Here is a 25,110-nt window from a genome sequence, read left to right as displayed (position 1 = left end):
AGTAAAACCAAAAACACAAAATTATATATTTTATGATCTATTTGAGCATGCAGATATTTACTTTCAGATTTAGTGAAGGTTTTTTATAAGTTGCTAATTACCAGGAAGTATATAAATCCCGCAATCTATTTGTTAGTACATATGTAGAGTTTGTTTTCCCCTGTAGTTTGTTTTTATAGGTTTGTTTGTGAGAAGAAAGACCCAAATAAAAAACTAAATTTCTATATGTTCTTATTTTAGGGCTTTTATTTTGAGTATTACTTAAAATTTACTTGTGGTTTTTATCTTTTGTGAGTTTTGCCAATTCTTTCACATTGGAGGAGTATATACATAAATGATGCAGGAGTTGAGTCTAGTGGATACTAAATATACTCATATTGTGGATCTCAAATTGTAACAATAAACTTTTTTTGTTGTTGTTATTCACAGATTAAATTTTTTTCCATCTAATCCACTGGTAAAACTTACTTTGTACAATTCAGATTCAGCTTGACTATAATAGAAATCATTATTCAAACAGTAGAGTAGTACCAGCTTTTCAGTGGCACCTAAACTAAAAAGAGAATTAGTAAAATGGTTTTAATTACATGCTTGTCTGCTTGATAGGCAGGAAGAAAAGGAGAGTTTTGCCTTTGAAAAGTGAAAAGGGGTCTATTTGGAGAAGGAGGTTGTCAATACAATTCCATGCATTCCTATCAAGAATTATTCTGAAAATTCTTGATGCATTAAACATAAGAGCCTTTGTTCGAACCCTTGTGCTTAAGGTAGCAACCTTAAAATCTAAAAATACTCTGATTAGATACCCAAGTTTTACTTTAATGATGTAAAATCAGTGTATCTCTTTATGAAATATCCACATTTTGAAATTCATATGTAACTAATTTTGAAGGTACAGTTATTTTATGTTTAGTAAATGTCTGCTTTAGCTAGTTTTTTCTTCTTCCTGTGTGCAATTGAAATACATCATTTAGTTCAGTCCATTGTAGTTTCAGATAAATGTTTTGAACTTACCAACACCTTTTCAGATGGTTTGATATCAGAGAGCATTGTGACACAAATGGACATGCCAGTGCTAGAACATGGCCAGCTCTTGAATATTTGATGCACAAATAGAGAGAATGGCAGAATGCAGCAAGAGCCCTGTCATCCCTCCAGCTCCACCTTCACTGGAAAGCCCCAGGATGCTTTCTTTGTGAGATTTGGTATATATCTGGGTGGATAGTTATCAGAGCCTGGGGAGAATGCAATTTAATGTTGTGGTCTTCTCAGAGACCCTAGCATTTAAGTTTGGCATTGCCTATAAGAAATAAAGGGTAGCGATTGTCCTGCTTTTCTGAGTCATTAATCACGTCATAACTAAGGGTCTACTGAGATTTTTTTTATACTTCTCAGATATCATTGGTTATGTTCTCCTGTGGAATTTGACATTGGAGAATTAGACAGGATGATGATGATGATAACAATGACAATGACTGAGGAAAAAAAAAGGATGATGTAATATTTCTTATAAAATCAGCACTCTGGGCAAACAAGAAACCAATTCTACCGCTAGTTACTATGGATTTCCTTGAAGGTTGACAATGACTGGATTATCAGTGTAGCATTCCCGGCACTTGAACTAGTGTCTGGGAATGTAGAACAGTAATCCCTCTTCCATATCAGGAGATGGAAGCATATGTAGTTGTAAAAGTAGGCCTTTAGAAAAATCTTTTTATTACAGTTGCTGTACAAGGGATTCTTCTTAACATGTAATGACCCAAGTGCTTTTTTCGTTAAGACATCTTTGGTAATTAAGATTCTGTTTTTGAATACTCATTCATCACCCTACCACATGTATCCTGATAGATGGGTGTTATGTTGTATATGTTATCAGCTGTGATGCCTGATAGACTTGGGACCCTAGCTTAGATCTTGGCTTAGATCTTGTCACATCTCTTAACAATGAAATGTCAACAGGCAATAAAAACCCTTGGTGAATGAGTGTCTGGCTCAGTTCCCAAGAGTTGCCCTTTATAAGAAAGACTGAAGAGTGTTGCAGTGAGCTACAAGCTGGGATAGTTACTGTGAATCTAGAGTTTTTTTGTAGCCACTGAGCATGGTACTTGACTTGTACTACAGCTTCATTTGTGACTTCCTTGGACATGAGAAATCTTATGATGGCGAGCAGCTTCTGGGAAGGAAAGGGAAAATTTATGGTCCTTCAAGAGGACAAGATGAGTGAGGCAGGTTTATCATGAAGCTAGGGAAGGTCAAGATTCAGGACCCCTCACTTTCAGGCCCTGAGTAATGGGGTTTGCTGGAAATTATTTTAAAGTGTCCCAGGAGGAGAAAAGCGAAAAGGTTGTAATTTGAAAACATTTCTGGTAAATCGCCTCAACAGATCTCTGAAGAAGGGAACCTGAATCTCTCAAAGCTCTAGTAACGTTGATGATTTATTTTCTTATTTTAAGTGACTGTTCGCTTTATAGTTCACACTTTTGTTAAATAGGGCTCCAGGTTTTTAAAAACACTGGTGTTTTGTTTGTTTGTTTGGATTTCTTTAAACCACCTCAGAAGTGGGGGGTAGGTGACCATTTCCATTCATCCCCATCATTCTGTTTTAGTCTCTATACCTATTTTATTTTTTTATTTTTTATTATTTTGCCACTCTTGTATTTCCTTTCTCCCTACTGGCTGGTATGACCCTATAGGCTTTGGCTGATGACTCATGGGAAAATGAAGTGTAGGAAGTCAGTGAAGGAAAAGGGGATGCCAGGTGTGATGGTACACATCTGTAGTCCTAGCTGCTTGGGAGGCTGAGGCAAGAGGCTTGCTTGAGACCAGGAGTTTCAGGCTGAGTGACTGCCTGGACATCTAGCCTGGATGACGGAGTGAGACCCTATCTCTTAATAAAATATTAATAAAATTTTTAAAAACAGATGAGAAAAATTTCCCAATTTCCAGGAATTGCCTCCATATACATACCATGTTCAGAAATGGGATTTGTTTTGAGACAGAAAAGAGAGAAATCTCCTTCTGTCCCCTTGAGGAATTCATAGTTTTAAGAGATTTCCAGATGTTTCTCATCCATACATGTCTGGAGAAATAAATGAAGGACAGCAAATATTTTAACTTGTTTTAGTTGTTAACGCCTTGTAGGCAGGCAATAAATATTCGATTACCTTTTCCTGTGCCTAAGTCCATGTTAAAGATAGAATAAATTGGGGCTAGTTATTTGCAATTTACTATGCTGCTGGTGATTTTGGAAGATTATAGAATAAGGAAAGTAGCCAATAATACTATGAAGCTCCTTGAAGAAGAAAATGTAGAAAAGTCTGTTAATACTTTCTGGAGCGGGAAAGAGGATACTTTTGTCTATAAATCTCAGGATGTGTAGTTCAAATGGTGTGAAGTTTTACATACGCAGTTACGCTGTCAGATCTGTCCTAACCAAGTAAATTTGTCTCTGCAGACACCCTGCTGCAGATCATTTCTGGGTTTAAGCTTCACTTTATGACTTCCTGAAGCTATAGGCCTCCTGCTGACATTTAGTTTTGCATGTAGGTGAGAAAGGAGCCCCTGTGAAAAGTTTTTATTAGGATGTGTTAATGATGCTTTAGTGCTCTACGCAGTGGCTGAGAGAGATGTGACAAAGTTGTGGGTGTGTGCCACTGTGAATAACCTGCCAGGATTCCCTATTTTTCTTTGCTCCAGCTGAGAAAAACTGCCATAATCTTCACAGAACAATTCCTAAAGGGAACCTTGTCTTCTCATTCCCTGAAACTGCATTATTCTTCTGCCTTTAGGTAATGTACTTCCTGGGTTGTTGGTTGTTGACTCCTCTACCCACTTTGTTTTGTTTTTAAACAATAATTGATGAATATGTCCCAGTAGCAATGAAATGTTCAGTAAAATAATTAAGCTTCAAGATAGAAGAAAAGCAGTATAAGCATTTCTATTGTCCCATAATAATTTTAGGGTGTTTGTTTCCCCAAATAGATTTTAATGAAACAAATAGGATTTTACAAAGCTACTTTTATTATTAAAAAAATCACCATAACAAAGACTTATGAAGACATAACCCCACTACTTATATCTAATTTAAGTATCTACTTCTAAAGTATGCTTTTTAAAAATGCTATTATAATGTAGTTTTAACAGTTTGGGAGCATATTAGGCTTTTATGAGATGTGTATTTCTGAGACAGAGTCATGCTCTGTCTCCCGGGCTGGAGTGCACTGGAATGAAATCGACTCTTTGCAACCTCTGCCTCCCAGGTTCAAGCGTTTCTCCTGCCTCAGCCTCCTGAGTAGCTGAGACTACAGGCATGTGCCACCATTCCTGGATTAATTTTTGTATTTTTGGTAGAGATGGGGGTTTCACCATGTTGGCAGGCTGGCCTTGAACTCTGACCTCAAGTGATCCACTCACCTTGGCCTTCTAAGGTGCTGGGATTACAGGCATGAGCCACCGTGCCTGGCCTGGATGGTGTATTTTTCAATTTGTGATAGTTTATTCCAATTTTCTTAATGTTGCATCATTAAAATTTGGATAGTTTTAATATATGTAGCTGCCTGATTTTATGTTAATGTGGTGAATATTTGCATTATGAGCTCAGTTGCACAGCGTGGATTACTTACAGTATAAGGGCTGTTATAAAAATAGTTTTATTATTTTAAAAACACTTGGAAACAATAGTTTTCATCTATAGTATGCAATAAAAACAATGAATATAGGCAAAACTGTTATTGACTTCAGCTGAATATATTGGATTATAAATGTACTTAATTAGTTGAAGAAGTTATATATTTTCTGTTGAAAATTTGACAGATCCTTTCATTTATTGGACACATGAATAAATATTTACCAAGTCTTTCCTATTGCATTATATTCTTTTAAAATAATTTCAGCTACTTTTCAATTTTTGATAAGTGGCTAGAAAAATATTAAATACCTCACAAATTTATTGTAAAAAATAAGGCTATTTATTACATTTGTTTATCAAATTTAAAGACTGAAACAAACCAAATGATTATGAACCAGGAATTGCTTGAATAGATTATGAATATGTGGTACATCCATCTAAGGAAGTACTATGTGGCTATTAAAAGGACTGAGGGCTGTGTACAAACTGCTCTAGAGAGATCTCTAGATGATACGGTTTGGCTGTGTCCTTACCCAAATCTCATCTTGAATTGTAGTTCTGATAATCCCCCTGAGTTGTGGGAGGGACCAGGTGGGAGGTAATTGAATCATGGAGGTGGGTTTTTCCCTTTATACTCTCATGATAGTAAATAAGTCTCACAATATCTGATGATTTTATAAAGGGGAGTTCCCCTGCACATGCTGTCTTGCCTGCCACCATATAAGATGTTCCTTCCCCTTCTGCCATGATTGTGAGTCCTCCCAAGCCATGTTGAACTGTGAGTCAATTAGATCTCTTTTCTTTATACATTACCCAATTTTGGGTATGTCTTTATTTGCAGTGTGAGAACAGACCAATACCCTAGGATAAAGTGTGTGTTTTTATTTTTGAGACGAAGTCTTGTTCTGTCTCCCAGACTGGAGTGCAATGACTCAATCTCGGCTCACTGCAACCACTGCCTCCCATGAAGCGATTCTTCTGCCTCAACCTCCTGAGTAGCTGCGTTTACAGGCATGTGCCACCACGCTTGGCTGATTTTTATATTTCTTTAGTAGAAATGAGGTTTCACCATGTTGGCCAGGCTGGTATCAAACTCCTGACCTCAAGTGATCTATCTGCCTCAGCCTCCCCAAGTGCTGGGATTTAAGGCATGAGACACTGTGCCCAGCCTAGGATAAACTTTTAAGTGAAGACACCACAGAAGAGGGAAGTACACTTAATAAACAGTGCTTACTGTCTTTGGAAAGGAGGGTGTTTTGTGGACTTGACTTTGGAAATTTGTACATATTTTGCATTAAGTTTAAAACAAAACCAACGTAATGAAAATTAGTAAAAATGAAGGAAGTCCTAATGTGTATCATGTTGCTGGTATACATGGCCTCACTGAGAAGAACCATTTTATTTATTTATTTTTTTTTACCTTCTTTTTTTATTGCATTTTAGGTTTTGGGGTACATGTGAATAACATGCAAGATAGTTGCATAGGTACACACGTGGCAGTGTGATTTGCTGCCTTCTTCCCCTTCACCTGTATCTAGCATGTCTCCCCATGCTATATCTCCCCAACTCCCCACCCCCGTTGTCCCTCCCCTATTTCCCCCAACAGACCCCAGTGTGTGGTACTCCTCTCCCTGTGTCCATGTGTTCTCATTGTTCAACACCCGCCTATGAGTGAGAACATGTGGTATTCATTTTCTGTTCTTGTGTCAGTTTGCTGAGAATGATGTTCTCCAGGTTCATCCATATCCCCACAAAGGACACGAACTTGTTGTTTTGGATGGCTGCATAATATTCCATGATGTATATGTGCCACATTTTCCCTGTCCAGTCTATCATCGATGGGCATTTGGGTTGATTCCAGGTCTTTGTTATTGTAAACAGTGCTGCAGTGAACATTCGTGTGCATGTGTCCTTATAGTAGAAGGATTTATAATCGTTCGGATATATACCCAATAATGAGATTGCTGGGTCAAATGGAATTTCCATTTCTAGGTCCTTGAGGAATTGCCACACTGTCTTCCACAATGGTTGAACTAATTTACACTCCCACCAGCAGTGTAAAAGTGTTCCTATTTCACCACATCCTCTCCAGCATCTGTTGTCTCCAGATTTTTTAATGATCACCATTCTAATTGGCGCGAGATGGTATCTCAATGTAGTTTTGATTTGAATTTCTCTAATGACCAGTGATGATGAGCATTTTTTCATATGTTTGTTGGCCTCATGTATGTCTTCTTTTGTAAAGTATCTGTTCATATCCTTTGCCCACTTTTGAATGGGCTTGTTTGTTTTTTTCTTGTAAATCTGTTTGAGTTCTTTGTAAATTCTGGATATCAGCCCTTTGTCAGATGAGTAAACTGCAAAAATTTTTTCCCAACCATTTTAAATGCTATTATGTGACAGAAATTTAACTATATGGTACAGTCTTAGTGGGATATATTTTGAAGTTCAAAAAAAGGCAAAAGAAATTTTAACCTGTCTCACAGTCATATTTGGTGGTAGTGCTAGTATTGGAAACTGGTGTGTGTGTATGTGTGTGTGTGTGCGTGCGTGCACACGCACACACACCATGAGATAAAGTAGTGAATAAATGTTTTTGATTGGAAAAAATGCAGAAGCGTAAGATTGGTATGATTAAATAAAACAAGTGAATTTGCACGAGAAGTAGCAAAACGATTTTTTTTTTAATGCCCATTTTTTAGATATATCCTTTGAAAATGCCTAAATACAATGAGTATCCAATAGCAGTAAATACCCTGGGGGGGTCCATACTGAGGTGTGCCATAAGGATCCAGGGTTCTTTGACAAAATGGCTGGTTCCATGTAGAAGGCATGAAGTGAATGAGATAACCTGGAGTATTATGTTATCTTGCAAGATTACAAGGCGATACCAGTGGATACTAGTCTTACAAAATGTTCTTGACAAACTAAGCCAACTTAGTTACTAACAAGGTTAATAATTGAAGATAACGAACAAAACCTATTCCATTTTGTTCATGGTTTTGAAAATTATTAAAGGAAAAGAATCAAGTGCTTGTCTTGCTTTTTCTATAATGACTATATTTTAGGATAACTATATTACATAGGCAGATTCTTCTGTAAAGAAGTACTGCAGTTAATAAAAAAGGGGCTGGGTGTGGAGGCCAACTTGGGAGGCCAAGTTGGGCAGATTATTTGAAGTCAAGAGTTCGAGACCAGCCTGACCAACATGGTGAAACCCCGTCTGTACTAAAAATACAAAAAATTAGCTGAGTGTGGTGGCACATACCTGCACCTGTAGTCCCAGCTGCTCAGGAGGCTGAGGCAGGAGAATTGCTTGAACCTGTGAATCAGAAGTTATAGTGAGCTGAGATCAGGCCACTACACTCTAGACTGGGCAATAGAGTGAGGCTCCATCTCAATAAGAAGAAGAAGAAGAAGAAGAAGTAGTAAAGAAGAAATTATAGAAATTGTTCATTATCATTTTATATCTTTTATTGAAATAGTGGATCTAAGTGATGATCACCAGTGACTAAAAGGAATACTGTTATGTATTGTTATGTACTCCTGATAGGAACTTATTTGTTAAAAAGAACCTGTGTCTGATCAAACTTCTAGATGTGCCAGCTTATAAGTAATATAGATTGCAGAGGAGAATGTTACATGAAATTACAGAATTACAGTTGGCAAAATCTAGATCCCGGGGAAAAATATTATAGGACAAATGAGCGAGTTTCTTCAACAAAAAAATTTGAAAGGAAAAAGAAGATGAAGAATACATAAATTAAAGGAGAGACCTATCAACCAATCTCACTGGAATCTGTTTCAAACAAATGTGTATGTATATATTCAAGTGTATAATATACATTTACACATATATGAAACACATAAACATGCATGCATATGTGCATATATGTGTGTGTGTGTTTCAAAATATAAAATTACAAGAAGTTTTATTCAAAGATCTTAACTGGCTTTTATTCACAATTCTAGACTTGGGCAGCCCTCAGCAGCAGAACAGGTTCGGAGAATTTCTGGGCTGCAACATGGTTAAACAATATTTGCAGATAGAAAATGAACGTGAGTTATAGAGTTTAATTGGTTATAAACCTATTTGAATTAGTTGCTGGCCATGATTAACTAAAGCTCAGGGGCTGTAGCTATCTGAAACTCCACTACTTATTACATGAGTATACTCGTAAGTTAATTAGTTTATTTAGCATGAATGACTTAGTCCAGCAGACCAGGCATATTGGTTTGGTCTAGTCCAAATCAATGATAGTTTCCTCTTCTAGGTCAGGCTGTCATCTAGGTGAGAGTATGACCTCAATTAGGGCCTCAGTGCCACTCTCAGTTCCTGTCATTTTAGATTACCAGTCTTAACATGTTATCTATAGGTCGTAGTGTCATCATGATCATGCATTTCCTTGGGTTTCTTGTCATTCCAATCAAAGAGACCATTTGGTATTTGATGGTTGGCTACAGGCAGACATTTAAAATTTCTGAGAAAGTACAGCATACCCAGGGAGACTACAATTATGACTCAAGAGGATAATACCAAGAGTTTGGAGTAAGTACCTCAGCAAGGGTCCCCATAAACCAAACCAACTAAAATCAAATAGATATCTACATGAGGCATTCACCTGTTTTAACCAAATAGCCTGTTTTTTCAAATTATTTTGTAACCAAGTGTCTACAATACTTAAGGTATAATATGCAACAAAAAATATTAGCAACTGCACAGATTTCTACTTATCCAATAAACAATCTAGCATTCCATGACTGGGTCAAATCAAAGCAGGAAGTGAAGACGAGTCGGTCTAGAAGTCCCAATCAATAAAACGGAATGCTACGAAAATTTAAATAAACAGTTGGATTAGGGATGTTGCTAATATTAACATTAAGTAGACTAACGGATCTCTGAGATGGTAACAGATCTGACATTTCATGCTGGTAATGAAGCTCCAACTTCCAAGTGAAAAAGTAAGCATAAACAAGGAAAAATTAAGAAGGATAAAAGTCACATTTTGATGGAGAGTCTTGTTCTGATTTCTTAGCAAACACTGTCCAGGCTAAAATGTCACCTCTTCCTAGGGAAACTTTTCCCTGATTAGCTCTACCTTAAAATCTTCAACAGGTATACAGTTGCATGAGCCTGGAGGGGTCATTTTAAGTTGTCGAGATGTATAACCAGGGTTCAAGGTCTCGAAGCTTTACTGCAATACAAGGGGAGAAGAACTCTGTATGGTTCCTTCCAGTGGGGTCAGAGAGAGAGCAGTTTCTCTCTCTGGTGTCTTGTCCAGAAGACCCAATCTTTGGGTTCCAGATCACCAAAGTCCAGATTGCCATCAATGAATTATGAAGGTCTTGTTTTAGATATAAAAATACGCCTTGGTATCAAAGTTTATAAGAATGGGTGATATATGAGGTTTTACTGTTACCGTGTTTGTGTTCCTGCATGGACTGCTTCAATCCAACTGTTACAAGAACATATTTACATCCCATTGAATATAATAATTGAATGAAATACCTCTGTAAATGATCCATCAGATAGCAGAATTATATGACCTAAAGTTTTGATTATCTTCCCAGGATTATGGGTTTGAAAAACCAAACACAGATCACAAACTACCTTAGCAATTCTAGAACAGTCACCAAACCAATATTTTTTTCAGGATTTGAATTATATTGTCTACTCCATTATGAGTGATAAATGTAGAACTTTTAATAATTGAAGCTTTAAGAACTCCAGAAAGACCAGGCAGCTGTCCAGGTTCTTCATGAGTTCATACTTAATACTGGATTTATGTCTTCTTAAATACTAATTTTCATTGTCCAATTCAGGTGCATTGGATTGCTTACTATTAATAAATAAGTTATCATAGGTAATTTGACTTGAATCAGTCTAACAGAGTTTATTCAAATTTCTTTTTTTTTCTTTTTTGAGACTGAGTCTCACCCTGTCACCCAGGCTGGAGTGAGGTGGCATGATCTCGGCTCACTGCAACTGCTACCTCCCAGGTTCAAGTGATTCTCCTGCCTCAGCCGCTTAAGTAGCTGGGATTACAGGTGCGAGCCACCACACCCAGCTGATTTTGTGTTTCTTTTGTAGAGACAGGGTTTCACCATGTTGGCCAGGCTGGTCTGGAACTCCTGACCTCAAGTGATCTGCCTGCCTCTGCCTCCCAAAGTGTTGGGATTACAGGTGTGGGCCACCTTGCGCAGCCTCAAATTTCATTTCTTAGCAATTTCAGTACTAGCTGACTTAGCATAAAAATTTGCCAAAGCATTTCCTTGGTATATAATTAATTCTTGTTCTGCTTGATATTCAGTTAGTTTTATAAAACAAATCAGTTTCTTCATTAGAGTTCTGAGAATTCTTACCCAGTTCAATGATATGTTTCTAAAATTATAAGAAACTTGTACTTGTCAGAGTCCTTTCCATGAACCTCCTTGAAGAGGAAACATTTATACTTACTCAGGAATGTATCAGAGTAAATAACCATCTGTGAATGGCATGACTTCAAATGGTCATGGTTAAAGATCTGATGAGAGTTTCTTAAAATGATGCATTTGACAAGGAAATTTGGTTATTTCTGTGACATACAATAATTTAACACAATATCCAAAATTACAGCTAACATCAGATTTCTAAGAATTTTATACAGCTTCTGGAATATATACCGATAACATATCCATGCAAATATAACTCAAGGTTTAGCATCACTTAGTATTTGACATTGCTTCCCATATAACTTAATATATCCAATAACTCTAATTAGCTTAGTATACCTCTTTTACAAGAGGAGAGACACATTTTTGGAGGGTGTCAGGGACTCAATAGAAAATTCCAGAGTTAATTCTAAGGCAAAAAGTCTTAATTTAGAATTTCCTTTTGGGAAGTTTGTTAAAAGTGTCAAAGGTTTAAAACACTTGATAAAAACAGGATTACAGGTCACTGAAATAATAGTCATTTATTTATTTACAGTGATCATTAAAGACTTCAAAGACAAATAGAGTTACATAATTGTAGGAAAAGTCTTATTTTTCATAGAGAGGACCCAGTTTTCTTACATAATCAAAGACCTAATAAAGACAAAATGAAGCACAAGAATTCATGTTGTTAAAACATAGAATCTTTGTTTTCTAGACCAATTACCTAAAAGATAAAGAAGAGCCTTTTACAATTTCCTGTTAAGAGTAAATAAATACTCCAAGGAAACCTATTTGTTTTAACAGAAAGGACCAAGTTATAGTTTTGCATCAGTGTAGTTTTGATAGTAAAGTTTAATTTTTAGAAAGCCTTACAAATAATTCCATTCTAATCTTAGCCAGCTTCATCATACCTAAAATCCCCTTCACAAAATTCATGTTCTACAAATCCTCCATAACCTTCTAATATCCTTTTAGTCATTGGCCTTATACTTCTTTATCATTTTGAAACAACCAGTCCTATTATTTTAGGACAAAAATTACTCTTTTTCCCTTTAAAAGAATTATTTTATACCTAATAGCTTCATTTACCTAAAACATGTGTTATTTTTCCTGAACATGGAGTCATTTGCCCTACCATTTCATTTCAGTTACCATATAGGCATTAGAATATTTAACTCTTAGTAATCTTAATTTCTATTAAAAACCCAGGAAGTAAAGTATAAAGCAATTTTGAACTTTCTGTCATATATTGACACTTTGTGAATATACATTTCAGAGTTTCTAACAACATGTGGCACTTCCTCATAGAACAATATTTTTTCACTTACTAATAGACCCCAATATAATATATTTAGCTTCTTTGTACCATACAGAAACAAGATAACCAAAATATATGAACTTTAATCATATGTTCAGCAGTTAGTTTCAGTGTTTAAACATACTTAAAATTATTCAGACATTTCATAAATGTAAATTAACACAGCTTTACATTTTTAAATTTCTTTAAAAGCCAATTAAATAAAGCTGTTTATAAATTTTAGAAAAATATCACATGTATATAACATAAAGACACATATAGGTATATACAACCATACAGACAGAATCATACCCTGGAACTTTTATTAAAACAGATTAACAAGAAAAAAACAAACCCATTCAAAAGTGGGCAAAGGATATGAACAGACACTTTTCAAAAGAAGACATATATGAGGCCAAGAAACATGAAAAAGTGCTCCATCATCACTGGTCATTAGAGAAATGCAAATCAAAACCACATTGAGATACCATCTCATGTCTGTTTGAATGGTGATCATTAAAAAATCTGGAGACAACAGATGCTGGAGAGGATGTGGAGAAGTAGGAACACTTTTACATTGCTGGTGGGAGTGTAAATTAGTTCAACCATTGTGGAAGACAGCATGGCAATTCCTCAAGGACCTAGAAATGGAAATTCCATTTGACCCAGCAATCCCATTACTGGGTATATATCCAAAGGATTGTAAATTATTCTGCTATAAGGACACATGCACATGAATGTTCATTGCAGTACTGTTTACAATAGCAAAGACTTGGAACCAACCCAAATGCCCATCAATGATAGACTGGACAGGGAAAATGTGGTACATATATACCATGGAATACTATGCAGCCATAAAAAACGATGAGTTTGTGTCCTTTGTAGGGACATGGTTTTATATATATATATATATATATATATATATATATATATATATATATATATATAAAACCTGTGTCCATCAGAAGTCACTGGTATTTTTCCATCTTGTAAAAAAAGATTTTTCATTTGCCAGTCTCCAAATAACTCTTCTTCACCCTTCATACTATCACTCTTTCAATTACCTGTTTTCATTACCCTAAGCAATTGTTAGCTAGGTTGCTCATTATAGTTAAATTTCAAGCCTAAATACCATTATTTTCTGAGACACCATCATAATAAGCCTAGTGATATGGATTGGCTGTGTCCCCACCCAAACCTCATCTTGAATTGTAGCTCCCATAATTCCCCCATGTTGTGGGAGGGACTCCATGGAAATCAATGAACCATGGAGGCAGTTTCCTTCACACTGTTCTCATGGTAGTGAATAAGTCTCATGAGAGGTGATGGTTTTATAAGGGGAAACCCCTTTCACTTGGCTCTCATTCTTGTCTACCACCATGTAAGACATGTCTTTTGCCTCTTGCCATGATTATGAGGCCTCCTCAGCCAAGTGGATCTGTGAGACCAGTAAATCAAACTGTCCTTGATGAGGCATGCTATATAAATTTAAGTGTTTGGCTTCTCCATTGTAAAAGTTTCTAGTGATTTAGCTCTTTCTGTCTTCCCAGTATAGAGAGGGAGACACACTTACAAATTGAGATTTTCTTTATAGATGTAAATTTTTCTTACAGAAAGGTCTTGAAGTAACTAGCTGAAAATAATCCTTATGCCCAAAATGCATTTTTTCACCAAGAAAGAATTTGGGGGTATAACAAAGATTATGACAAGAAAGAGGTGGCAACAAGGGTTTGAGAGGAGGGATTTCAGTCAACTGAAAGTTTCCCATGTTACAGGATCAAATAGGAAAAAACAAAGAGAGGGCTAATTTGATGATTATTATCCTGGCAGTATAGTCTTGGGCTTCCTTTAGTAGGGAAACAGTCTAGGTCATAGAGAATACATTCATCAGGTGGCTGGTGTAAAAGTGGACGATTTCCTTTCTAAAGGCCTTGCTGTTTACAATAAAGGCAGACATCTTAGGCACAGAGTTTTTTACTTTGGGACATCAGGGTTTTGCTTTAAAATGTGTGCAAGGCTGTTCTTTTGTTTTCTGCAAGTGTTGTAGCTGTAAAGACATGCACCTGTTTGCCTTTAGTAAGGAGGCAATTTTTGATTTAATCTTTTATCCTCTATACACCGAACAAAAAAAAATGCATGTCATTCTTCCTGCAGAGTTCTGATCTTTTCTAATGAACCTTACAAGTGAACAATTTTCTCTAGGTTTGAACTTCATCACTGTGGGCAGTATAACTATTTTTGGTAATGTTTACCCATTTATCTTAAAAAAAAAAAAAAAAAAAGCTTCTAAGTCCATAGTTCTTACGCTTGAAGTTGGCTGGAGTTCCAGATGGAAAAGTTCTAGACTGCTTGGATTCAGAGGATCCAGGACTCCTTGTATTCTAGTAACCTTTCCTATCTACGGAAGCAAGTCCACTTTTAATCTGACCCAGACACCTGACTCCTCCCTGCAGGATCCAGTCCTGTTTTTGTCAAGACTTTCAGAGGTTATATGCCTTCTCACACCACAGACACACCCTTGTTACCCAGCCCCAGGTTATGCAGCCTCTCACAGTGCAAACTAACCCTGGAGCAGAGTCCAACCTGAGAGGATCTTAAAATTCTTGAGACTCCATAGGAAAGATAGGGGACTTCAAAAAAGGTTCAGTGGGTCCTCTCCTGCATTCCTTAAGGGGTGTTTGGATTCACCATCAATGTCCTTCCTGTAAAAGACAAAGACCAATAGTCTTAAAAAGCAAATTTAGTATAAATATGTTAATTGGTTTATATTTATGATTCTTGAGTCGGGCAGCTCTCAGAACCAGAACGAACTCTGGGGCTGCAGCCTGTTCAAACAGTATTTATAGAAGACAGAAGTGAGGTATAGAACTTAATTGGTTATTTGAATCCATTGGCTGCCTCCAGTGACTAACTAAAGCTCAGCGGCTGTAACTAAGCAAAACTCAGCTGTTTGATACATGAGTATATTCTTAAGTTCATTTGTTTCATTTAGCGTGAATGACCCCATCTTGGTTTTGTCTGTTGGGCCCTACAAATTTTATTTAATGTGAGACAGGGAAATTACTCAGTGGATGTTTGAGAATCTTAATGAACTATAGTTACCTTCTTAAGCATAATAGGTTTTATTATCTTTAAAATATATCCTTAAAAATGTCTAATACTTAGCATTAAAAAGTTAAGGTTTTACTAACTTGCCTGGTTATATAAAAAGTAAGGGAATAATTTGCAGGGTTTGAAGGTTTTCAAATTCTACAATTATATGGTGGAATGGCTTTCTTGGGCTGACATAACACAGTGCCACAGGCTGCGTGGCTTAAACAACAGAAATTTATTTCTCATGGTTTTAAAGGCTGGAATTCTGAGATCAAGATGTCAGCAGGTTTAGTTTCTTTGAAGGCTTCTTTCCCCCGATTGCCTTCTAGCAAGGCAATCGTCCTCACATCGTCCTTCCTCTGTGCACATGCATGGCTCTCTGCAAAATTCCTCTTTTTTTTATGGACATCAGGCATATTGGAATAGGACCCACCCTGACCTCATTCTACATTAATTACCACTTTAAATGACTTATATCCAAATACAGTCACATTCTAAGGTCCTGAGTAGTTAGGATTTTAATGTATGAATTTGAAGGGGACGTATTCAGCCCATAGCCCATGGAATATAATTTTCTAATGATTTGAAGGGGAGAGATTAATGTTTAAACTGCGTAAAACAAAGCATCTAGTTTCAATGAACTGTTTTGTGGTGTTGAGTAGGTAGAAGCACCTGAGAATGTCTAGACACTTTGTCATGACTTACATTTTTACTTCCAGTCCTTTGGTGGTTTGTATTTTGTTCCAGTGCTGTTTTTCTTTTAATTTTCCCCAATATTGATACTTTTGAGCATGTACCTGTGTAACACTGAAGTTAAAGCACTATTTAATGATTTTCAAGTATTTCTCTGCCATCTTTGAAATTTCTCTACCTTTCCAAACACACATGAGACCTTAAAGAGAGGTGAACCATAAAATATATTAGCTTTTCATTTCAGAGTTCACTTCTATATACTTTTCAATGACAAAGGACACTGAGAAGTTAAAAGTTAGTTTTTCATTTGCTATTGTTGCGGCTTAAATATAAACTAAAATTCAAGTCGTGATTTCTTTTTTTTCCATCAGTTTAAGTTTGATACAGATATTGATACCATGTCTTTTTTCAGTTATATTCCCCTTACACAAATTACTTCCTATGTGGAATAAGTTGAAAATGGAAATTATGACTCTTCTAATTATTTTTCATTTCTTATTTTTTTGGGGGAAAAGTATTCTAGAACTGGGAAATACAAAGAATTTTTTTTGTAAAATATATTATGGTGGTAAAAAAGGTTGCTTTAGCATTATATATCGGATATCTCATTATGACAGTTATCATTAGTTATGTTTGGGCTGTAATGACGTCGTGGTTCTTTTGTGAAAGTGTTCACATTTGTAGAGATGTATATAAATGAGATCTGGGATCTGGGATCTGCTTTAAAGTACTTAGGCATCTGCAATAAAGTGGATATATAAAACGTGTGGCAGAATTCTGATAACTCTTCAGTCTGGATGACTGGTATGAGTTTTTTGTACTTTTCTCTCTTTTTGTGTATTTTGCAATCATTCCCAGTAAAAATTAGTGCTATGACATAATTATTATTACATAGTGATTTCATAGAAAAAGTTGCAGCAGTAAACTTCACCACATTCAGGAGTTTGATTAATGTAGTTTCCCTATAGATTTAGAGGCATTCTTAACAGTCCTCATAGGATTGTGTTATAAAACTTACTCATAAACACTCTTGTATCTAAGGCAAGACAGTTCTGTAGGAGACATATTTTGAGTAAGGTTCATTTGAAGGAAAGATTCAATTATTTTATCTTTAATAAAAATGTTTGACATTTAATATCCTAATTTTAAAAAGTCCAGCACTCCTGATGGAAATAAGAATGATTCTGACATGGAGTCTGTCATCTTACATGAAAATCATTTTCTCTTACTTCATACACTGCATTTCCCAGGGCAAGCAGACATTTTTAGTTGCAAGTCTAGTATTACAGACTGTAGAGATAACACCGTCCTATTAATTATGCAGCAGTTAGTTTGAAATGCATTTGGTATTTTTCCAAGGTCATTGTTATTCCTAATCATATATCTATTTTTATGATATTACCGCATCGTCAGGTTTTGAATGATTTTTGCCTAGTATCACGTTAGCTATACTTTAGTTTTCACTGCTATAAAATAGAGAAATCCCAACTACCCTGAAGTACTAGAAAATATACCTGACAAAAGTGTGTGTGAGTAATGGAAATATTAATAACAATATAATACCTGGAAGGACTTAATCTCTTCATCAGTATCTTCTAAAAGCTACCTCAAGAAAAATGTTCATAGTTACCGATTTTTTCGTAATATGCATATGGATTAGAATTGAGAAGGAAAAATTGTTTGAGATAATTAAATATTTTCTTTTCAGCTGGTAATATGGAATAGTTAAGAATATGCCTGGGTAAGGAAATACACTTTTTTAAAAAAATATAAAAGTCTGATTTTTCTTTGTATAGTCGTTATCAAGACTGAATTATCTTAATGATCATAGATTAAAAGAAATACACTTTTTTTTAGAAAGAATCATTTTGAGCTAAAACTTAGGACTATCTTAGGAATTTTCTAGTATGTACTTCTGTGCAAGAAGAGAGCTTTCAGGCATCCCCAGAGGCCTCTCCTTGTCAAGTGGACCATCTGGGGGTGGGAATGGGAGAGCTATTTCAGTGCTAGATGAGTCCCTACAGAGCAACAAAAGTGAAAAAGACATTATATCTCCTCTATGCAGTCTGCTGGTTTCCCCTTTAAACATTTTTAAATAGAAAAAAATCTTACTCTGAAATATGGTAAGTATTAAGGAAGCGCCTTCTTGAAACCTAGAACTGCAGCCCATTAGTTGTGGGATCTGATAAATTGCTTAACCTCTGTGAGTCTTAATTTCCTCATCAGGAAAGGAGAATAATATTTACATTACAGGAATTGTTTTAAGAATCAAATGAATAGAAGGTGACTGCTCTAGTGACTGAGACATAGTATTTATTAAATGGCAGCAGCTACTTGTATGGGTGTAGAACAGTCAGAGGGGGTAAAACTAAGAAGGTCCAATTGTGTAATACTAAGGCTTATAACTATACTTTATGCTGTCAGCAATACTGAAATGTCTGTATTTTAATTTTACTCTATTCCATTTAATTAAAAATGGGCTCTATTTATGATGATGTTTTGTTGATACTGTTCTCAGTCAGCTTTTGCGACAATGATGCTGCATAACAAGCACCTCAAAACTCTATGGCTTAAAACAACAATCACTCTTCTTGCTCCTGCATTTGTGGGCTGCGTGGGGCTCAGCTGATCCAGGATAGGCCTATATCCAAGCTGCAGATTTGGCCTAGATCTGCTTCACATGCCTTCATCTTTGACTTGGTGGGTAGGCAGAACATGTTCTTTTGCATGGTGGTAGCATACTCCAGGAAGACAGGCACATTTCAAGCATTTACTGATGTTAGTACATCCACCAGCATCTCAGTGGCCAAAGCAAGTCACCTCACTGCACTAAACATCAGTGAAATGGGAAAGTATATTCTGCCCATAGTGGTGGGAAGAGGGTAGTCACTGTTTGCTATGCAGTAATCTAAACTATTTAAATTATTATGATAACTATCATCATAATTATTAGTTGCATACAGATTAAATTACGTCAAGCATTTCTAACAGCAGTGACTAGGTCTGCAGGATGTGGCTGAGACTGTTGTGGTGGTGCTTGGTTGCTTTTTGACTCTTCATGTGCTTGTGGCCTTGCCATAGACAGTATTTAGTGGTGAGTTAATCCAGTTGCTTTGTTTCCTTATGATCAGCATGCCGTCCGTGATGAACAAATACATACAAGAATTTTAAAGCACATTGGTGCTTCTCTGGTATCATTAATAATCTAGTCTAGCTGAGGATCTTTTCCACGTGTTATCAATCTGCTTTATTCAGGATAAATTTCCCTTCAGTACCAGCACAGTGTATATTTGTCCTGTTCATTTCATCTCTGTGTGAAAGTTTTCTCTCTCGGAGAAGGTAGTGTTTCAGGAGCGTGTTCAACATTGTAACGGATGAATTGGAAATAGCCATATAACAACCATCAGCTGTTATTTTGGTACACATAGTACTTGCCCATAGCATGTTTTTGTGTAGTCATCACAGAGGAAGCTTTTGAAATGCATTCACCTTTGCTAGTTGGATTTGTCATTCGCACTTATAAGTGCTTATTTTTTCAAACTTTTTAATTTTACCTCCATATGACCCCAAGCAAATCAATCAGATGACCTCTGCTTGAAAAGTTTTCCAATAGACGTTGTGACACTGGCAGAATCTTTAAAAAATAAAATCACTGTGTATTCTTCCAGATGTACAATAAGTAGGAGTATCATTTAGGTTCAGGGAATGAAATAGAACCTAAGAAGGAGTTTGTGGCTGCTCTAGGTTCTTGCTGGAGTGCAGCAAATAGACCTACAAGGTTTGTCCTCCTGCTTGCATGCAGATGGTATTATCAGTTTTCTTTTCTTTTTTTTTTTTTAAATGCAGAAGTGGGTGGAGAGGGCTTTTTCAGCTGCCATTGATGAAAATCAAACTCCCAATGTCAATGGCAGGCTGCTATTTCACGCTCTGCTGTTTCTGTTTCAACAGAAATTTCATTTGTTGTTTTTGCTGGCAGTGTTTGCTTGTTCTGAAGTAAAGGCACTGCTGCATTTAGTTAGAGGTTCAGCATTCTTTGCTTACATTCAAATTTGTGTCATGGTTATGGTGCTTCAGATTTATTGAAAAGAAACACCTTCTTGAAAGCTGGGAAATAGCATTTTGAATAGTACTGTAGTGTTGAAGAAATGCCAGAATTTTAATGCCAGTCTCTAGGTACCCACCTTGTATGCTTTGGGAGCATTTGACCCATATCAAATACATATCAAATGCAGTTATTCTTTACAGCAGCCAGAATCACTATTTATCACCCTTGTGAGGTACATTTTTACAAGTTGTTTCTGTATACACATTTAATATAGTAGGATCTCCACCTGTAATTTCAAATGAAAAGCAGATGAGTGAAGGAAAACTACTAAGGAAAAGTTTACTGTAGCTCCCCTCCCTTTTACTATTTAGCATTAAACACTAAATAGAGGCAAAAACATACCACAATTCAAACTTACCAATAAACCTAGAACTTACCTTGAAACCTAGAAATGCAGCCCATTAGCTGTGGGATCTGATAAACTGCTTAACCTTTGTGAGTCTTAATTTCCTCATCAGGAAAAAAGGATACTATTTTACATTACAGGAATTGTTTTAAGAAACAGATGAATAGAAAGTGACTGCTCTAGTGCCTGAGACATAGTATTTTTTACATGGCAGCAGATCTCTGCTAGTAAGATCTCTGCCCATAAGTTCAAATGAAAAGCAGATTGGTGAAGCAAAACTATAATGGAAAAGTTTACTGTAGCTCCCATCCCTTTTAATATTTAGCATTAAACATGAGATAAAAGCAAAAACGTATCATAATTAAAACTTACCAAGGTCTCATTGTTTTATATGGAAGCAATTTCGTATGTCAGTCTCAAATCTTACGAGATCAGAACTTGAAAGATCAGATGAACACTCTGCTTTTTCCTGTCCTGATACGTACTGAACTGAAATCTAGCACAGCTTTATAGGGCAGGTTGTTTCCTTTGTTTGAAAAGGATAAAATCGTAAGTACGGTGGTCTGTTGGCTCAGTGCTTGACAGGCCAATCATAACCTCTGCCCTTAAAATATCTTCAGATGTAAAATGAATAGTATTTTGATATTTTTTTCTTGCTTGGCCATGAATATTGAGGGCCAAGGCCTTCTATGATAGATATCTAACTTTAATCAGTATCTCATTTCTTCTTGGCTTCTAGCAAGCTTCTAGGTATTTAAATCTCTTGGTGCTTTTTTGTAACTTAGTTTTGCTTCTCTACAGCTAAAAATCCACTTCCTGTGGAAGTGACGGTAATTTATTTGTGAACTGCCTGGAGCCTGGCAGATCACAAAGCTGTAGAAGATCTAAAGTGTAAAGGAATCCCTCTAGGAATCACATCAAATACATTCATTTGGTTTTCAGCACATCCTAGTAATGTATGATTCTTGAAATTCATAGAATCTTTCTTTTCCAACTCTCCGCTAGATTTCACAAAGCCAATATTGCATACCTACCTTAAGGCTGCTTTAAAGGGAGAAATTTACTTCCAGTTAATCAGTCATGGCTCCTGTGACTTTTATCCATTCACTCTAATAGAAAGTAGGTGAAATCTGAAAAGCAAAATTTTTTATGCTCTGGGTGAAGTTCATTAGAAAGTCCCCCACATTTTTTAAAAAACTATTTATAAAAGTTGAAATAAGTGGCACATCTAAAAGTCTATAAAATGGCCATTGAGTCTATTTATTTATTTATTTAATTGACTATGCTGAGTCTTGACAACTTACATAGATTTTATTCAGGTCTGTGACAGAATTTCATAGAAGTCTTGTTACATAGGATGCATGCTATAAATTTGCAGAAAATGATGAGCATTTTCTCAGCACTGAGTCTTATAATTTAATTTGAGTCCGTAGTGTATGATTTTTCTTTATGAGTTATGTTTATATTCTTTTCCACCCAAGGCATCACTTTATGCCAAAAATTCTTACTTTTTGGGTTTCTGACCACATCTTTGCAATGCTTAAGTTTTTATTATAGCATTACTATCAACATTTTTAAAGAAATAATTCTCTGCTTTAATGAGCTTATTAAAATATTCATCCAATGTATTTTTATCCTCCAGATTTTTTTCTAAAAGTTCAGTTGCCTTCTAAGAAACTTATGTGCAAATGTATTGAAGTGCCTGCATTTCCTAATAATACAGGAGATGATCACAGAGTACTAGATAACAATATCGTTTTTTTTTTTTTTTCCTGGTGCTGCTCTGTAATGCACCATATTTAAATTAATTAGACTGTGAAGCCTTTTTGTTTCTCCAATTGTCATTTAAGGGGCAATAGCCATCTTATAGAAAGAAATGCTTGACTCGTTCTCTTTTGGAACAATGCATCAGCTTCATCACATACTTGACTACCTTAAATAATGCATCCCGCACAACTCTGATGGAGTGTTTTCTTAGTAAGTAGAAATCATAAAGATGAGCAGTTGAATTCAGTATCATTGTCAGCCCAGTGAAAGTCACTGAGCTGAATGTCTTTAAACTCCAGAACGTAATCTGAACTTTACTTTTAATTATTCAGTTCTCACAGTTGTCTTTTTCTGCTTTCTACCTTTATTCATTCAGCAGGCAAATCTCAAGGGCCTGTTTTGTGCCAGGCTCTGAGCTAAGCACCAGAGCTTCTAAAGGAATAAAGCATAGCTCTGCTCTTCTGCTTAGGAAAATATGTAAACAAGCATGTGAAATTCAAGTTTGAGTGCTGTGATGGAAGTGTTTAAAGAGTACAGTTGGAGCACACACAATGGGAAGGGCTTTGTCTGCTGGGGTGTCATAAAGGAAATGACCCTTGAAAGATGACTAGCCACTGGCCAGGGTGCTTAAGAGTGTTCCACTCAGATGGTCTAGCATGAGCAAGGCTACAGAAACCAGAAACAGTTGGATGAGTTCCAGAAACTGTAAGCAATTGAATACAATAGAAATGAAGTTCATTAACAAGACCAAGTTGAGGGAATTGACTTTAGGCTGTGGCGACATTGTTTTGTGTGTGTGTGTGTGTGTGTGTGTGTGTGTGTGTGTGTGTGTGTGTGTTTTAATATGGAATGCTTCACGAATTTGCGTGTCATCCTTGCGCAGGGGCCATGCTAATCTTCTCTGTATCGTTCCAATTTTAGTATACGTGCTGCCGAAGCGGGGCACGCGACATTGTTGAAGGATATGTGTAACAGTCAAAGGAGTAGGTCTTTTCTTTTCTAATCAATTGAGAGCTATTAATAGATTTAAACCTGATAAGTTTTGGGTTTTACAAAGACTTATTTATCAGCTGTTGGGAGGGTAAATTGGACAAAGTATCTTAGTTAGGAAGCTCTTACTAGAGACCTGATAAGAGGTTTAGATAATCTCCATGCCTGGGAGAAGTGGAGAAGGTAGAACCTTTACCCTTAGGATATAAAGTCTGTAGAGCTTGAACACCAGTTGGATGAGGAGAAGGAACTATATGATTTTCATACTTGGCCGGGTGTGGTGGCTCAAGCCTGTAATGCCAGCACTTTGGGAGGCTGAGGCAGGTGGATCACGAGGTCAAGAGATCGAGACCATCCTGGTCAACATGGTGAAACCCCGTCTCTACTAAAAATACAAAAAATTAGCTGGGCATGGTGACACGTGCCTGTAATCCCCAGCTAGTCAGGAGACTAAGGCAGGAGAATTGCCAGAACCCAGGAGGCAGAGGTTGCGGTGAGCCAAGATCGCGCCATTGCACTCCAGCCTGGGTAACGTGCGAAAGTCCGTCTCAAAAAAAATTTTAAAAAGATATTCATACTTGTTGCTGAGTTACCGGTAGATGGTGAGTGGTGCAGGAGAATTCAGGCTCAGAGGAATGTGGATGTTAATTTTTCTTTTTGAATTTGGAATTTGACATGCAAACGTCATATAGGTACTGAGATCTATTGCTCTGATTTGCAAAAAAGTTCTGGGTTAGAGATAGAGATAGAGATAATGGATTTAAGTCATCATGATATAATGGCTCTCATTTATAGAAAACATTCTGTGTACCAGGACCTGTTCACACACACACACACAACACACACACACACACACAACACATATACACATACATACAATGTTATATATTATCTTTTTAAAATTTTCAGTATAATTCTAGGAACAAGATACTATCTTCATTTTTTTTTTGACAAATAAATAAGGCCTAGAGAAGTTTGAAAACGTGTGCAACCTTCTACATCTAATAATTACCAGATCCATCACTGAACCCAAATATATTGTTTAAATAATGTTCACTGGTTTTTACATTATTATTTTTGGTAGTGTTTTAGAATGGGAAGCAAGGCTATGTGTACACTTTGCATGACACTGAGTAGATAGGCCAGTTTTGAAAGCCTATAGAAGTGTCAAAACAGAAAATGTTGGAATATTTGTAGACTTAATTTTATCTTATTGACAGTAGGAAGCATTGAAAGTTTTTAGCAAGATGATTAGAAAAAGCAAAATGATCAGTGGGAGAGCATATGATATTATTCTTTTGCATGGAAGTAACAACCCAGTTTAAGCAAAAGGAATTGTTTATTGGAAGAATATACCAGGAAAACCTTAGAGAAACAATGTAAGGGGTTAACAGGCAAAATGTGAACAGTTTTTGGAATTCCACCTCCGGGATACAGCCAGCAAATTAGCACAGCTACCAACTGGTCTTTGTCTTTATCTCTATTCAAAAGTCCGAGAGTCTAGCCAGGCGTGGTGGCACGTGCCTGTAATCCTAACACTCTGGGAGGCTGAAGCAGGCACATCATTTGAGGTCAGGAGTTCAAGACCAGCCTGGCCAATGTGGTGAAACCCAGTCTCTACAAAAAATATAAAAATTAGCCATGCATGGTGTCGGGTGCCTGTAATCCCAGCTACTCAGAAGGATGAGGTAGGAGAAATGCTTGAACCTGAGAGCCAGAGGTAGCAGTGAGCCAAGATTGCGCCACTGCCCTATAGCTGGGTGACAGAGTGAGAGCAGGAC

The 25,110-nt window shown here is 36.5% G+C and overlaps 1 protein-coding gene and 1 non-coding gene across 3 annotated transcripts in view; one reads left to right on the top strand and one right to left on the bottom strand.

Moving 5' to 3' along the window:
- CDH2 (cadherin 2) overlaps window positions 1–25,110 on the top strand; it is a 236,558-nt gene that overhangs the window by 122,394 nt on the left and 89,054 nt on the right. The window lies entirely within an intron of this gene.
- On the bottom strand, window positions 23,178–23,285 carry LOC118146987 (U6 spliceosomal RNA). The gene has a single exon (XR_004733170.2). It is a non-coding gene; the product is annotated as a U6 spliceosomal RNA (small nuclear RNA).

The sequence above is a fragment of the Callithrix jacchus genome, chromosome 13 (assembly GCF_049354715.1).
Source record: "Callithrix jacchus isolate 240 chromosome 13, calJac240_pri, whole genome shotgun sequence".
NCBI classification, from domain to species: Eukaryota; Metazoa; Chordata; class Mammalia; order Primates; family Cebidae; genus Callithrix; species Callithrix jacchus.
Note: the sequence above shows the minus strand (reverse complement) of the source record. Positions and strands in the feature narration are given on the sequence as shown.